At 37.7% G+C, this 17,574-nt stretch overlaps 1 protein-coding gene across 4 annotated transcripts in view; it reads left to right on the top strand.

Moving 5' to 3' along the window:
• Window positions 1–17,574, top strand: part of TMTC2 (transmembrane O-mannosyltransferase targeting cadherins 2) — a 900,074-nt gene that overhangs the window by 102,022 nt on the left and 780,478 nt on the right. The window lies entirely within an intron of this gene.

The raw sequence follows: 17,574 nt of genomic DNA, 5'->3' as shown, positions 1-17,574 counted from the left end.
GATGAGTATGAGAGGCCCCCTATAAGCCTTTTAAGTTGTTGGATTTTAATAAGATAGGGCGGAGAGGGTGGTTGTTGGAAGGAGAGGGTGTCTGTAGCCAAGGTGACCTGGCCAGATTCTTTGCCAGTATTTTCGTGAAAGCATTGAGCATTAGAGAGGGGTAATGCTTACTGAATAGAGCTGGTTACTAAGGTATCTTGAAACAAGGCTGAAGAATGATTTTATTTGCTATTAAAAAAAAGGACTTTTATAATAGACCGATACCAGCTGAAGGGGCTGGTGGTAAATTGAACTCTTTGGCTTCTGGTTTTACTAGGGAAAAAACTTCAGGGAAAGCTAGTGGGATTTACTTTAATACATATAACGACCACTTATTTCCAGTCCTTTACATATATTTTAACTTACTCAATGGCCTCCTTTAACTTTTGGTGAAAAAAATTGATAAAATTAACTTCAGCCTCTTCTAGCAATTTAAGTAGTTGGTCTAAGAATAACTTTGTTGGGATGGTTAGTTTAGGGGGAAAAAATGTATTCTGCATAGCACATTTAATAAAGTTGTATTAAGTGACAGATGTGTTCAATTTAATGTGTCTTTCTGAAGTTAGGCATAATTCTATATATCCTAAAAAACAGTATTTTAAGAAGTGATATTTGTAATCTATGTAACCTCTGGAGAATAGACTTTAAAATAGTAGCTGGCAAAACATCAAGGTCCTAGTGTATAGCACAGGGAACTATATTCAATATCCTGTGATAAATCATGATGGAAAATAATATAAAAAAGAATGCATATATATATACTTACGTTTGTATAACTGAACCACTTTGCTGTACAGCAGAAATTAACACAACATTGTAAATCAACTATACTTCACTTAAAAAAAAGTAGGTGGCAAAGAATTGTAGAAGAGTAGTATACATTTAGTTGATAAGGCAAACTTAATTTTGTGAGGGAAAAGTGGCGAATCTATTTGTGTTTAATTTTGAGTATACATTAGATGCGTGGTTTAGCTTTCATTCTTTATCTTTCTTTACTAGGACCATGTTAATGTAGTATATTTGAATAATACAGTATTATTTGAAAAATATGGCGATTTTATGAGTTAGAGCCAAGGTGATGGGGTGTGCAGGGGTTAATTGAAATCTCACAGCAGTCCAGAGCCATTTCACGTCCCGGGTAATCATTGTGTTCTCTTGGGGTGTGGCACAGTGGTGTAATGAAGTCCAGGTCTGGGTTTAGAGCCTGTGCTTCTTAGTAGCCCTGTGACTCTGAGGAATATGATTAACCTCTGAGAACCTCAGTATACTTATTTGTTAACTGTTCATCATAGTACCTGGCACAAAGACATCACTGGGGGAAAAAAAGTTCCCTCTATTTCTACTGTATTAGATAGTGTATTTGAAAGTGCTTTGCTCAGTATTTAGCATCTAGCCTAACAGATGTAGATACATAGATGTACGTTGAATTCATTTAGTCTCTTACCTTTGCCTGTCATCACTGCCCTCACACACCCTTAATATAGCTAAATACCTATATTAACCAAGAATATGCATTCCACTAGATTGTCAGAGATTTTGTTACCAGAAATAGAAAAACAGCTTTGGAGTCACGGGAGGACTCCTGCCCTGCAGTCCTCTCTTCTGCTCTGTAGTTGGGGTGTCCCTGGCTGACCTCAGGATGATTCCTGTACCTACTGAGGATATGGATACATTTGGGGGTGCCCCACTGTTCAAAGCCATGCTAAGCCCAGAAAGGCCACCCAGGATCAGTCTCAGTATTTTCTTCAGAGACCTTATCTGAGGTTGTAAGTATCATCCTCATCATCCTCTTTGGTGAAACCTTGGTTGAAACTTCTGCCCAAGCCCCTTTCTTTCTAGGCTATGTCTGTTAAGAAGCAATGTGGCCTAAAAATCCAGAGCAAGTTATCTTGGGAGCCTGGGATGTAAGTGCAGGTTCTGCAACTTGCCAGCTACTAGTTATGACCTTGGGCAGGTTACTCTACTCCTCTAGGCCTCAGTTTCCACACCTGTAAAATGGGAATATAAAAGTTTCTGCTTCACAATTCTGTGAAATTCTATTTAAATCATCATCTGGTTAGCTATAATCAGATCACAATAAAAGTTAGCTTTAATAATAAAAAATTATTATTTAAGATATGTCTGTGTAATAGAAGGCTACATGCTGGTTCATGCTGTGATTTAGATCAAAAGAGTATCTGAAACAATCGATTTAGTTGCCTTTCAAACTCAAACTGTTTACACTATACTGTTCATATATTATATTGTTTATTATCTTCCCTGCCTTGTTTTCTGCAATACTGATTGCCGTTTTTCATAACATTAAAGATGTTCTGCAAGTGATTATGGAGTTTTTATTTTTACCGTTGGAAAATGATTTGATGAAATATTACTTCCTGTAAAGCCAAGGTGCTACTGTGAAGTTATGTGTTGCTAAGTATAATTTCAATAAAAGGGGTGGAGGCTGTCTTCTCATTCGTTGCTCTATTCACGAAGGCAATCCTTACACTTCTGTAGCATAATGAAGGAGACAGTCACTCTTATGGACTTAAGAGAAATAGGCCTCCTTAACCAGATAGGTTAACCATCCTAACCGACCTCCTTAATAGGTTGTTAAAGTGAATAGGCTGGCCGAATTTCTTGTAGAAATGACCATGCGGTAGGCTGATACGTGGTTGTTTCAGTATCACTAACTATTTTCTTCAAGCGCCATCATATATATTGGTTGCTGTGTGAAATAAGGTGTACGGAGACAAAAAAAAAAAATGTCATGTCAGAAACTTATGTGAAAACATACCTCAGTACCTTTGTTGTCCACTTCTGTGCATTGGACAGTAAATCCACTTTCTAAGATAATAGGCTGTAGTTCATCAGCCTTTGAAGTATCTGACCATGGCTCGCTGGCTTATTCATATATTTAGTACACGTTTTTGAAGGGTTTTACATAGAACCAGGACAATATTGAGTCATTTTAGGCTCGGTGGGAAGATTGGATCATGTGATTTATATGAAATGCTATGACACTTATAGTTCCTAGGTACTGTGGATATCTCTAAATTTTTGTTGGCAAAGCATTTTTTTCAAGAGTAATTCTTCTTCATATAACCAATCTAATTTTTATTATAAAAGATGTAAAGGTTTTCTACTTAGAGAAACTGTGACTAGTGAACAGCTAGAGGTAAAGAAAATATACATTTGAAACAAATCCAAGCAATGATGATATTTGCAGGCAAAATTTTGTTTTCAAGAGCAATGATCTCTGGTTGAGGCACTCAGAAAAGCCCACATTGCATTCGTAACTCCAGCAAAAAATATCATTCCTCCCCGATATACAACATGAGGTCACTCCCTTCTGCCAGCCTGTGCATCAGTCTAGCTGAAATTCGAGCTTATAAAATATTTCCATGGGAGAATTACTACCAGGTAATTAACTTATCTGTAGTAGCTATCTGTAATTTTGAAACTTACCTAGACTTACTACACTCTTGATAACACTGATGAGAAATACACTCGGTGGTGAAAAATGAACTCAGTCCTGCAAACCAGAGTGCAGATTGGTGCAGGCTGATGATGCAAAGCCTTCCTTGTTCGGGAATCACTTGGCTCTCCCTTCCAGGGTGCCTATTGCAGGAAGAGAGGCTGTGTCCTGCTGTTTCCCAGAGGTGAGAAGTGAATTTAATATACTAAGAGGCATTTCCTAGGGAATACATGCACAGGTAGAATGGAAATATGCCCTCTTATTTGCTACTGTGGCCACATGTCTTTTAAATTTTTGGAAGCGGGGTGGGGGTGTGTATTAGTTTCTTAGGGCTGCCATAACACAGTACCACAAGCTGCGTAATACAGGAAAAAGACACCTAGTTCTAGAAGACTGAAATCAGGCTGTCAGTGTCTAGCATTCCTTGGCTTGTAGAAACATTACTCTGATCTCTGTCTTCATCTTCACATGGCATTCTGTGTGTGTGTGTCTGTGTCCTGATTTTCTTTTTATATAAGAACACCAGTCATATTGGATTAGGGCCTACCCGAATGACTTCATTCGGGTTGTACTTGATTACCCCTGTAAAGACCCTATCTATCTTCAGACTGGGTTGCATTATGAGGCACTAGGGGTTTGAACTCCCCCATATTTTTTGCGGAAGAAAACAGCTCAACCCATAACAGGGGTCTTGCTGGTGAAGCCCTCAGTGTTACTTACTGGGGCGTTGTATCACCGAGGAGCATGAAGGAGCATCATGGCGAAGCTTTAACCAGCACACGTGCCTGCAGTCAGGCTTGTTTTATTGTCAAGAGTCTCAGGTCAAGTCAAGTTCTCTGGCCTTTTATGAGACACACATAGGAATAAGTAATAACATAATAATGATAAAGCAAATAAATATAAACATAAAAACTAATATAATCTGTTTGTAGGTATGAAGCAGAGAGGTTAAGAATTTAACGTGGCAACTACTAGCTGTGTGTCATCTCAGGCAAGCAGTTAACTTCTTGAGCATCAATTTCTTCATCTGTAAACCAAAGGTAGTAATAGTATCTTCCTCACTGTGGATTGCTTGCGGATTGGATCAGATAATACTCTTAAACTCTAGGTACAGTGCCTGGCCTGTAGTATGAGCACACTAAAGGACAGTTCATAAGAAGGCAAACAAAAAGACCCGCGGCCCCTGAGGATGCTGGGAAACAGGCATTTCCCAGAGTGGCAGGAAACATCTGGCTTCTTACCTCGCAGCGCTGCTCACCTGCGTCTACTACAACTCCGACTCTGCCACGGTCTCTGTTCTCTTCAACTGTGTGTCTGGGCACTTGATCTTAGCACTTGGCACCCAGCTGGACAGCAGGCTTCCTTCTTCTCTTTCAAGTTGTTTTCTTTGTTGTGTTTTCAGAGCTCATATTTTTGTCATTAAAGCAGTTTATTGGAGGAAAAGGGGAAAAAAGTATAAACGTCAGAATTCACTTAAGCTCTGAAAATAGTCAAAACTAGTTAACGCTCCCGTCCCCCAAATTTTAGTAGTTTTAGAGTTCCCACACTCGAGGACTTGGAAATGTATGATTCTCATTGATGAAATAATAAAGATGTCATGTCCACACTTTTTGCAGGGGTAAGGAGAAAACAGGGTTTGTCCTTGTTGAATTTTGATTGGTAGAGTCAAATCGTATACAAACACATTTTTCCTGTTAGCATTTACTGGGAAATATGGAATGTGTTTGTGTGTAGCTTAGAGCTGTTCCAGTTGGTTGTAGATCATTTTTAAACAACAAAGAGGGGGTTAAATCATAAACACACGTTGGCATGCTTAGAAAGCAAGTGCACGGAAGTGCTGGGTACCAGGCTATATTTTTGTAAATTTTGTGTATTTTTGTATCACTATATTTATTTTTAAACCTTTTAAAGGGGAAGCAAGGGTTTTGACAACTTTCAAAATATTTGGCCATCATTTTTAAGAATCTCTTATATGCAAGGCTCTATGTGCAGGGCGGGGATGAGGACAGCTTCCAGTGTAATAAAGGACATAAGGCAGTAGGCTGAAGGCACTTGAAGGAGAAGAACTGATTCCCAAGTGGGGAATTCAAAGAAACTTTTAAAGTTTTTCTCCTTGAAGGATGAAACTGATTTTGACGAAGAAAATAGGATGAAAAGGAGGGAATTCCAAGTAAAGTGCATGATGTACAGAAAAGTGAATTGCTTGGTTTGATGAATAAAGGTTAGAGATAATGTTGGAAAGGCAGAATGAGAATGGATTATGGAAGCTTAGAGTGGCAGGTAAGTGGGTTAGACCTTGTGGTAAGGAAATAAGGAGCAACCTCTTTAAGGAGGCCCTGCAGTAGGAAGGCTAGTCTGACAGTGTAGGGTACTTAGAGAAGATCGTCTGGTGATGCGGAAAGCCTTTAAGGAGCTTCTGTAGTATTCCTGGCTTATAGCCATGAGGGCCTGAATGTTGTTAATGGAAGCTGGAACGTAGAGAGAATGGCAAGGTGTGAAATACTGTAGAAGTATTATCAGCAGGACTTGATGCAGGTTAGAATATGAGAGAGAGTGAAAGGTAGCCCCAGTGTTTTGATCCAGGGTGTCTGGGAAGACTGGGTACCATTAGCAAGTGTCAGGAATACAGGAAAAAGATGTTAAATTTTGGATATGTTGAGTTTGAGTGGCCATGATGACATCATGACATCCAGATGCATACACCTAACAGGTTGGAATTGGAAATATGAAAGACACTCTTTTGGTGGAAAAAATATTGGACTCATTCTCATTGACAAGATAAGACCGTTGAGTTCTGTGGGGTGGTAAATCGGAGAAAACAATATAGTTAAAAGCTTTCTGGTTTAAAGGAGGAAGTGGAAACAGAAGAGAAAAGAAAATGAGCTTCTGAGAGCAGAAAGAGGAGTACAGCTTCACAGAATAGTAGAGGAGAGGGTTTTAAAACAAATATGGTAGACAATAGCATTAAATGTTTTTGTGAGATTAAGGAGGTTGGCCACCTTTTAGAAAACAGTTTTGGCCCAGATGAGGGGGGTCCAAGTCGAAGTACATGGAGTTAAGGAGTCTGTAAATGTTAAAAAAAATAAAAACTGCTTATACTGACTTTTTTTCCCTAAAATTTTCAGGAATTTCTTTGGTTGAAAAATCAACCCCTTTCAGTTCAAAACAGAGCCTTAATACATAGGACTGATTGAGAGGTTGTTTGAAGCAAACAGGAATGTGAAGGTAGATCTTCAAATTCTAAATAATTAATAGAAATATTCTAAGATACAAATGTGCTGCCTCACTCAACATACAGTTCTTAAACCTATGAAATATCATGTAAGGAGGTGATTGTGTTCATTGCCAAATGATTTTTCTTTGTATAAAAGGATTCACCCAGGGTTCCTTTAATTAGGTATTTTACCCAGTTCATTTAAGTGTTAGTTTCCAGACCATTAACTCCTTGACAGAAGACTGGAGGGGCAGAGAAGCTTAAACCAGAGTGTTAGGAACAAGCCTCTCAATTGTATTATTCATATGGAGCAAAACAGAGGGATAACTAGTTCCCTTTGGCTCAGTGTCGATTGGTGGGAAAATCTTTCCTTTTCTTATCATGTGTGAGGGCTACCTCTATGAGATAAAGTAGACATAGTTCAGTCTCAGTTTCATCTGTGACATACGCACCAAATGTAGACTTAGATGTGCCAGAAGGGTAATGTGAGGCAAAGCATATTTCTGTGACTCCGTGTAAATAATATTCCATAAATCTGTTCTTGGACCTTAGATAAATAATATATGACTTCTGAATGTGTGGCCAAATTGAATGAGGGTACAGAAGCAGCATCATATGAGGCAAAATCCACCTTCCCTGGAATAACTAACAAACACAAAATATCCAGACTAATTTACTCTAGGAGATCATAAATAGACCAACGACAGAATATTGGTATACTAGGTGTTGGAGTCACCCTAATACACAGACTTATATAGAGATTTAGGCTACAAAGGAATTGTATGAATTGATGTGACTATATGAGTGAGTAAAAGGAAAACTATTTAAAATATAGATGGATGATTAAAAGCAGAATTATCCAGTTTATATGTGTAGCTATCTGAAAGTGAGTAGCCCATTCTTAACTTGTAATGGGCTCTAAGAAATGTCAAGTTTTATTTGATAAAGACTTGGATAAAATTTAATTAGATGTAGAAATTGCCATCTCTAGAGTCAGTCTTCAAGAAATGGTTTGTGGCTTCTTCTCTGGGGATTAAAAGGCAATAGAAATTATTGATATAAATTGAACTAAAATTTTGTTAAAATTCTAGATACCTCAGAGATGATTAACTAAATTACCTAAAACAACATGAACTTTTTTGAAACGCTTCAGAAAAAGAAGTGGATGGTAATATAAGTAGAGTACATATATCCTTTAAATTTTTTTTCCAGAATTTTTGATATTATGCTTGCTTGAAAAATAGTTGGCAATATAATTTTATTTCTACATATAGTAAAATAAGTTAATTACAATAAAGTGACTTTTATTTGTACATTGCTTTGTAGTGTTAAAAGCTCTTTTATGTTTATAATCTTATTTAATCTCTAAAATTCCTAGATAAGGAAGGAATTATTGCTGTTGGTTTGTAGATATGGAAACTGAACTGGAAGATCAAATACATTAATCATCAAGCATTATACACTCTCATTCCTTTCTTTGTTTACTTATTTATTGCTCAGATACTCACTGATCACCCTCTGTGTGCCATGAGGTCCTTTTTAAGTACTGGTGGCAAAGCTTGTACTGAGTCTTTTATCTGGTCCAGTGTTCTTTTCTGCTGCTATTTGCTGCATCTCAAAGGTATTAATAGTTCAATATTATAATTTAAGTAATCCCTTCTTGTCTATTTTGTTCAGATAGTATAACAAACCTTTTTACTAAACAGAGTTTCTAATTAGTTTTATTTTATAATAGATATATTTTTTTCTTTTCTGTTAACACTTTTGCATATAGGTGTTCTATAATCAACTTTTTTTCAAATGTAAATTTGTATAAGTCAAAAGTTTTGTCCATTACAATATCAAATTGTACTTAAGCTTTTATATAATCTCTCTCTCCATTCGGTATTAGCCACCACTTTCAAGATATTTTACTCTCTTTAATCCATTACTCACTGATTTATTTTAATGAAAAAAGAAAGATATCTCGATTGACTTTCTACCCTGAATGAGAGAAAATGATTGACTCCGAAATTATTCATTTATAAATCTGCCAGTATTTAGAAATAGTAAATGAAAGCATCCATGGTGAGAAATAAAGAATATTAACAGCTAGTTATCAGTAATATACAGTGGCATAAATAATATACATTGGAAGAAAATTCCAAATCTGGTTCGATAGATTTTTCTTGAATGTCTACTCTGTATCATGCTAGGGACTTTATAAGATAAATGAAAAGAAAAAGCCTCAGATCTTTCTTTTAATGTCATTATACCCTAGCTGGGAAGAGATTCATTGTATATTATACAGCTAATATTGCAAAGGAGAGTAAAACAAGCGCAGCAAGCTTTTTGACTGCACAGAAGAAGGAATGCTTCAATCCTCTGGGTGCAGTTTTGGTAGGTTTAAGGAGCACGTTGCATTGGAACTCGTTTTCACGGAGGAGATTTTCTGTGGGGGAAATGGACACCTTGAGGTGGTGCCACAGAATGAAAAAAAGCCCAGAAATAGTATAAAGATATAGGCTATAAATGGAAATAGAAATGATTTAAAAATCAGTTTTGTTTTTTTTTTAAGAATTTCACTTATTTATTTATTTATTTATTTATTTATTTATGGCTGTGTTGGGTCTTCGTTTCTGTGCGAGGGCTTTCTCTAGTTGCGGCGAGCGGGGGCCACTCTTCATCGCGGTGCGCGGGCCTCTCACTGTCGCGGCCCCCCTCGTTGCGGAGCACAGGCTCCAGACGCGCAGGCTCGGTAGTTGTGGCTCACGGGCCTAGTTGCTCCGCGGCATGTGGGATCCTCCCAGACCAGGGCTCGAACCCGTGTCCCCTGCATCGGCAGGCAGACTCTCAACCACTGCGCCACCAGGGAAGCCCTAAAAATCAGTTTTATGGGCTTCCCTGGTGGCGCAGTGGTTGAGAGTCTGCCTGCTAATGCAGGAGACACGGGTTCGAGCCCTGATCTGGGAGGATCCCACATGCCGCGGAGCAACTAGGCCCGTGAGCCACAACTACCGAGCCTGCGCGTCTGGAGCCTGTGCTCCGCAACGAGGGGGGCCGCGATAGTGAGAGGCCCGCGCACCGCGATGAAGAGTGGTCCCCGCTCGCCGCAACTGGAGAAAGCCTTCACACAGAAACGGGGACCCAGCACAGCCAAAAATAAATAAATAAATAAAATTAAAGCATGGGAAATTTTATATTTTCCAACAAGACTTTTATAGAATGGAAATCAAATGTTTTTCATTCATTTTATGTAGGGAATATTTATTGAGCACCGACTGAGTACTTCTACACATTGTGGTACAGAAAAATCTGCCCTCATGGAAATTATATTCTAATGAATTAGTGAGGCTTAGTCAATTTCTTTTATATTTATATTTCATAAGAGTGATTTTTTTTTTTTTTTCTTTTGGCCGTGCCATGCGGTATGTGGGATCTTAGTTCCCCTACCAGGGATCAAACCCATACCCCCTACAGTGGAAGCACGGAGTCTTAACCACTGGACCACCAAGGAAAGCCAATATTTCATAAGAATGATATTAATTTGGCTGCTTACTATACATATGTCTTAAGCTAATATTATGTGTAAATTATAATCAGTGTTAGAAACAATACAAATAGGAAAAATCAGTGTAAATGGATATGTTGTAAGGAATACTCAGGGAAAAAATTGTTTAAATTATTATTTTCGAACAAAGGACAGGTCAGGAGTTTCATATGTTTGCAAATTATTTTAGAAACTCAAAATACAGTTTTTAAAATTGCAGTGGTAAGAGCTCATGTACATTTATCTGAATGAAGGAACCATTTATACAATGATATTAGATCCTTGCTATAGGAGAATTACTGAATGTGTTTTTTTTTACTTTTATTTTTATTTATTTATTTTTGGCTGCATTGGGTCTTCGTTGCTGCGCTTGAGCTTTCTCTAGTTGACGCGAGCGGGGTCTACTCTTCGTTGCGGTGCGTGGACTTCTCATTGCGGTGGCTTCTCTTGTTGCGGGGCACGGGCTTCAGTAGTTGTGGCTCGCGGGCTCTAGAGCGCAGGCTCAGTAGTTGTGGTGCATGGGCTTAGTTGCTCCGCAGCATGTGGGATCTTCCTGGACCTGGGATTGAACCCGTGTCCCCTGCATTGGCAGGCAGATTCTTAACCACTGTGCCACCAGGGAAGTCCCACTGAATGGGTTTTGTCGAGGTCTATTTGAAGTTTTCTGTAGCATGCTCTGCTTCCTAAGCTATTTAAACATATCTGAAATTTTAGGAGATTGTTGATGCCTTAATTTTTCTTCCTCAGTGGCTACTATATCTCACTGAAACATACTAGAAACAAAATCAGTTATTGTAGTTGTCTTAGACTCTCTGTTATTGGATGTTATTTTAGCTGCATCTCTCTCATAGTGATTATATGGAGAAAATTGATTCATGAATCCTTAAGTTCCTTGAGAATTAAAGAGAAACTCCATAGGAGGTAAGGAATTACTTTAAAATAATGGCAAAACTGGAAATCTGCATGTATTACAGCTAGTCTGTTTTATGGAAAATGTCAACAGACAACTAATTCTTTTGAATGGAAGGGGCATTTAAAGTGACATCAAATCGATGTGAAATGTAGACAGAACTAAAATCAAGTGGAGTTTTATTAACTTTATTGGATATTTTTCTGTATCATGTGGAATAGCTTTGTCAAAGACAGTTATGGTAAAATTTTTGAGGCTGTCCTTTATATGTGATAAAAAGTCATCTCTAGGCTCATTGAAATCAATGAACACATTAGATTATAAATCCTTCACTGGCTTGGTCTGTTTCCCTCCCTCCCTTTTTTGCTTTCTTTTATTCTTCCTTATTTCTTTTATAAATATCTTGTAAGCCTGTAGAAAAATATTGAGAATTAGGTGTTTCTTTTATGCAAGAAATGTGACTGATTTAGAGCATGATTTTTTATAATTAAAGACAAATTTTAAGAAACAGTGAAATTGCTTATAGCCTCTATCCCTAGAAAAACAGTTTTCATTTTTTATTATTAGATTTAACTGGTATATATAATTTACTTGATTGCAATCGTACTGTATACCCAGTTTTATCATTCTGTGGAAACTCAAAGTTTAACAGACATATCAGACCAGTACATTCATTTATTCTCTAGCCTCAATGTAATAATATTTACTAGTATCTTTTCCTTAAAATGTGTAGGAACTCAACTACATAGTACTTAGGACAATATATATATTTTAAAATTTCCTAGCATTTCTGGCAGATGCTATCTAGTTTCTGCTTGAATGCTTATGTTTATGGAGGACTCACTACTTTGTAATAGTAAGCTGATATATTCCTGGGCATCTTTAATAGTTCTATTTTTATTAAGTCAAAAGATTCTTTCCACTACATTTTTCCTTATTAAGCTTTTCCCTGTGAAGCCACACAGAGGTCAGCTATTCCCTTTTACAAGTGACAGTCTTTCAAATATTTCAAGGCAATGGTCCTATCTGCACTTGAGCTTTTCAATTTCAATTTAAATATTCCATTTCCTTTGTTCAGAAGTTTCTTATTTGGCTTTATTTTTATATCCTTAACCATTCTGATCACCTTTCTCTTGATATATTCCATTTAATCAGTACCACATTTAATTAATATGTGGCCCTAGACTGAGCACTATACCATGAAACTACTACTTCCCTTGATCGATCAACTATGTTTTTGCAGTTTCATAAGTTTTTCTGGCAGCCAGTTTACACTACTGGGCTTGGTAAAATTTTTTCCTACCAGCCCTGCTCTTTTAAGCTATATTTCCTTCTGTTGTCTTATCTATGTGCAGTTGTGTTTTTAACCATCATTTATTGCACTCCTATGTGCCAGGTATTCTAGTAGGTGCTAGGAGGTCATGATGATCAAGATGTAGTACCAACTGTATTTCCTCTGGTGTCACAGTGCACTGATTACACTACCAGAGGGAATGGGGAATGGTGATGATGAGGATGATGATGATGGTTGGCAATTATGGCTACTTCCCAGGTGCTGGTACATTTAGCTCTCACAACAATCCTTAAAATACAGGTATTATTATTATTCCCATTTTACAGATGAAGATACTACGGCTTATAGAGATAAAGTAACTTGCTGATGGTCAGCTAGTGATTGGCAGAGCTAGCTTTAGAATCCAGATGATTCGCCTGCCAAATCCATTGTCTTAACCACTCTTCTATAACTCCTTGTTTCTGTCTTAGCAATTTAAGTAAGGGGAAGATTTTGTTTTTCAGCATGAATGACCAAGGCTTCTTTGAGGAAATTAGCTTTTGAGGGAGATGTTTCTAGCTTAGAAAGTTATCACCAGGTAGAGCTACTAAGATGGGAGAGTACAAAGCATCGAAGGGGATATCCTGTTTATCTAGTTTGGCTATAATGTGACATACGCATAGGCATGTTGAGGACAATAAGATAGAAAAAAGACTAGAGATAGATTGTTGAGGACCCTTCATGTCAAGCCAAAATACGTGTGTTTTGTTGGCAAGTAAAAGGAAATTATGGATGGTTTTTGAACAGGTATGTTCCATAGTCATCTCATACCTTGACAATATAATCTTGATGTAGTATTTAGGGAGGAGTAGAAAGGAAGCATGTAGAAAACAATCAGATGGGAAACAAATTAGGGCTATTTCAGTAATCAGACTAAGAGGTAATGAGAGCCAGAATTACCAGTTATTACTGAAAGGAACAGAAAGTAAAGAACAGATACAGAAGACAGGGCATTGCTTGAATTGTTTGATTTTGAAACCAAATCAAATTGGAGTCAGCAAGAACTGAAAATGAAGATGCTGCTCACAGAACTAGTCATATGTGGTTGAGGAGTATGAGGAGTATTTAAAAATGTTGAGTTTGAAGTACTGCTTGAAATCCAGATGGAAAGATCTAATAGGAAATTTGAGAATCAGTGATATGGAAGAAAAGATAAAAGCGGAGATGTTGTTAATGAAAAAAATTCAATTGAATAAATTTACCGATCCAATTGGCTTTATTCAATGATTCATGAGTTGGGCAGCAGCCCATCTAGAAAGTAGAAAGGTGGTCCTAGGAACTATACAAAATGGAAGGCTTTTAGGGATAGAAGACAGAAGGAGGCTGAAAAAGGAAGTTTCTAACAAAAAGTGGATTGTTTCAGACAAGGTCACTTTCCTTTGGGGGAAGGGCTGGGGTCTGTCATGCAGATTACTTCACTAGTGCTAATCACTTAATTCCAGATTACCTGGTTATAGGTCACATTTCTGGGATGGGCTGAAACTATAATTAGATTAGATATTGTCTTGGTTTGTTGACCTGGGGCTCAGCACAAGTGACTCCATTCGGGACCTGTTATTTCTTTCTTTTTTTTAAACATGTAAACCACTTTTAGATGTAAAGGGGTAGGTGTGAAACAATGTTTGAGGGCATGAAGGAGGGAGGGGACATGGCAGGTGCTCCTAAACTTGAGATGACCAATGGGATTTTCTGAGAGTAGTATGTGACAGGTAACAGCGTGGCCAATTTCTTAAGGACTTTGTATGTAATTTCAATTAAAGCTCTTCGTTCATGCATTTCCTGATTTTTATGCTTCGTTCCATGAGTGGGTCAACCTCAAACACTTCATTACGAAGACCAGATGCTAATTCCATTATCTTTGCCAACGTTTCAGATTTTAGTTTAAATTTAACAACCAGATCCTTGTCTTATTATCATTCCTTTCATCACTTGGCTGAAATTTGTCATGGTTATTTCTCTGAACTCTTAACTTTTGTAACCTGTAAATTCTATCCTCTCTTCTGATTCCATATTCCTAATGTTTCCTTTCTGGTTAGCATCTTGTAGCCCACAGTCCGATGTTTGCTTTACCATCAGGTAGGCTGCGTCTACTGATTTCATTGAGGTTGCTGTACATGTAAAGCATTGTAGGATATCCATATGGCAAAATGTAGCTTGATTTATATTGTTTGGAAATGATTTCTTTGGGGTTTCTTGTGTGATTTTCAGAGTCTTAGAAACCCATGGCCTAACGTGCCTCTGGCAACCAATCAGATTTATACTGATTAGTGGTAAGGTTATTGTATTGGAAAATATTTAAAACCATACTCTTTTAAATACTATGTTTTTACTTTTCCAGTTTTTAAAGACACAATTAAGAATTCCCTTGAGGCTTGATCCAACCTTACATTTAACATTGGAGGGAAAAATGTAGCTCCTCTGACATTTAGGGTCAGGAATTGAATTCTCTATTATCCTTGAATTTTAAAGGGATCATAACAGTCAATCCCCATTGTGGGAAATCTCTCTTTCAAGTTGTATTGATGTTGGCAAGTGTTCTGCTGAAGATAAATACATTGTTGCTTAGTCTAGTCCAGGAAGAAGCAGGAGTGAAAGTCTGGAGGTTAAAACATTTAATTCATTGCACAGTGAAGGTGTGACCCAGCAAATTTGAAGAGCCCCATATGCTTCAGAGTGACATGTTGAATCAATCTGAAGGATAATACTACCCATTCCCAGGAGAGAATATGGGCTCCATTAGCTTCCATTATTCAGGATGATTCTTCTCAGGTGCCTGGGTTGAGGTTGGAGTGGGAGTGGTTTAATTTGAGCAAGTCTTTACCTCCCTTTACTTCCTTTAGGGTCCTAATAGACCTATATTAACTTCATCTCTCTTCCCTCTATAAGGAGATGGTGCTCATCTTTATTTCCATAACTGAGCATAATACTTGATATAGTAGGTATGTATTAAATAATTGTATATATGAATGAACAAATTTTGTCTAAAAGGAAGTTTACCCCTTTAAAAAATTTTGTTGAGTTGAATGTGCTGGTTATGCTTCCTCTAATTCTTCATTTTAGAAGTGAACATGGAAATTTTCCATTCTAGTTGCTAAAAAATGTATAAACCTTAAGACATTAAAACGTTAGGATATCAAGAAAACCTAAATCATTCCAGAATGACCAAACATAGTAGCTTAAATTCTTTTAGTGAAATTAAGCTTTACTCGTGAAGAATTTATTTAAAATTGACAGGCATTTATTTGATGCACATATGCAATCCACATACTCTATTCCCATCACCCTAGAATCAGGGGCTCCTTTAATACTCATTGACTCCTTGAGGGCCACAGAGTTTTTAAGAGTCCACCAGGAAACCTCCAAAAACCTCTTGATTAGATAGTGCCCTGGTGATGGTTTTAAAATGTTGTGACCTCTGAGACCCAGTATGAGTTCGTAATAAGTTAGAGTGTATGTCCGGTACAATAGACTTTCATCTTCCTGCATGTGTGTAGAGAGTGGCTCTGTTACCTCAGGACCACTAAGAATCTGCTGGCTTTACTTCAAATAACATTAGGCTGAGGTTAAGACATGTTTAAAAAATGATTAAAGAAGACCATTTAGGGCTTCCCTGGTGGCGCAGTGGTTGAGAATCTGCCTGCCAATGCAGGGGACAGGGGTTCAAGCCCTGGTCCGGGAAGATCCCACATGCCACGGAGCAACTGAGCCCGTGCGCCACAACTACTGAGCCTGCACTCTAGAACCCACACTCCGCAACAAGAGAAGCCACCGCAATGAGAAGCCTGCACGCTGCAACGAAGAGTAGCCCCCGCTCACCACAACTAGAGAAAGCCCGCATACAGTAACGAAGACCCAATGCAGCCAAAAATAAAATAAATAAAATAAATTTATAAAAAAAAAAAAAGAAGACCATTTAGGTGATACAAACTTTAACACTTCCTGAAGTGGACAGTCTCCTTTCATAGAACTGTAAAATGGGGCAGAAAGTTGGTAGCTTTTATATGGGATAAAGAGCAAAAAAGCAGGAAAACATAGAAAATATCTGATTGGCTGAGGTCACATAGTCAGGCTAGTTTGGGGTGAGAAGGCCCAGAATTGGCCTGGCATTTGGGGATTGGCTGACTGGATATAGCGAATTTCTGGTCAAGCAGAGCATTTACAGGAACACGGAAGTTATCTAAGTTTGGGTTTGCTGATACGGCGCCCTGGGCAGGAGTGGTTCCATCGTGGGCCTAGAAATTGATTTCTACAGATGAGAGGACTGTTTTGCCTGTTTGTTGTTTCTAAGAATGGAAACGGCAGGCTTGCAAGTTAGTAAATTTCCAAGTACTGGAAGTATTTAGTAGAGGTAGGAAACATTAGAGAAGATTCTAATTGGAATCTTCTCTTGGAAGAAAGATTGGATAAGATCTGTCTAGGCAAATAAAACTTGTCTTCTGCTTATTCCAATCCACACTCTAGAAATAGTTTAGGTTGAGTTGTTGAAGTGGACAGAGAACAGTGTATGAACATAGGAACACAAGTTAGAAGAAATAAGAATTTTTCTTTCTTCTATAAAAATCAATTTCCTCCATTTTACCTGGTATCTAAGAAGTTTTCTCCTTTCCCTAAAACCGTCTTGTATTTATTTCACTGTTATATAATATTCTTTTGGGAATTGAGCCTGTAGTTCAATAATTCTGTGTAATATAATTTGGCCTATGTCATGTAATAATTCTTGAATGTGGGTCTCTGTACATGGAATGACAAAAGGCCATTTGTGCTGTTAAAATCTATTTCCCTTGGCAAAGGAAAAAAGAATCACTGTGTGTTTGTGTGTGTGTGTGTGTGTGTGTGTGTGTGTGTGTGTGTGTGTGTGAGTGAGTGTTTACTACCAGTGACTTGTTTCAATCAAATTCTTCACCCTTATTCATTAGGTCATCTGTGTCTTTAGTCATTAAACTTTGTCTTAGTCCTCAATGAGCGTGCACACAGTGAGGTAATAAAAGAAGAAATTGGCACTTCAGTTACTCCATAATAAGGACTCCCTTATTTCCAAATGAACTGAGTCGATTAGATGACTGTGATACTGTTAACTTTTTAAACTCCCGAT

The sequence above is a fragment of the Balaenoptera acutorostrata genome, chromosome 11 (assembly GCF_949987535.1).
Source record: "Balaenoptera acutorostrata chromosome 11, mBalAcu1.1, whole genome shotgun sequence".
Taxonomy (NCBI): Eukaryota; Metazoa; Chordata; class Mammalia; order Artiodactyla; family Balaenopteridae; genus Balaenoptera; species Balaenoptera acutorostrata.
The sequence above is the reverse complement of the archived record's forward strand: the minus strand, read 5'-3'. Positions and strand labels throughout refer to the sequence as shown.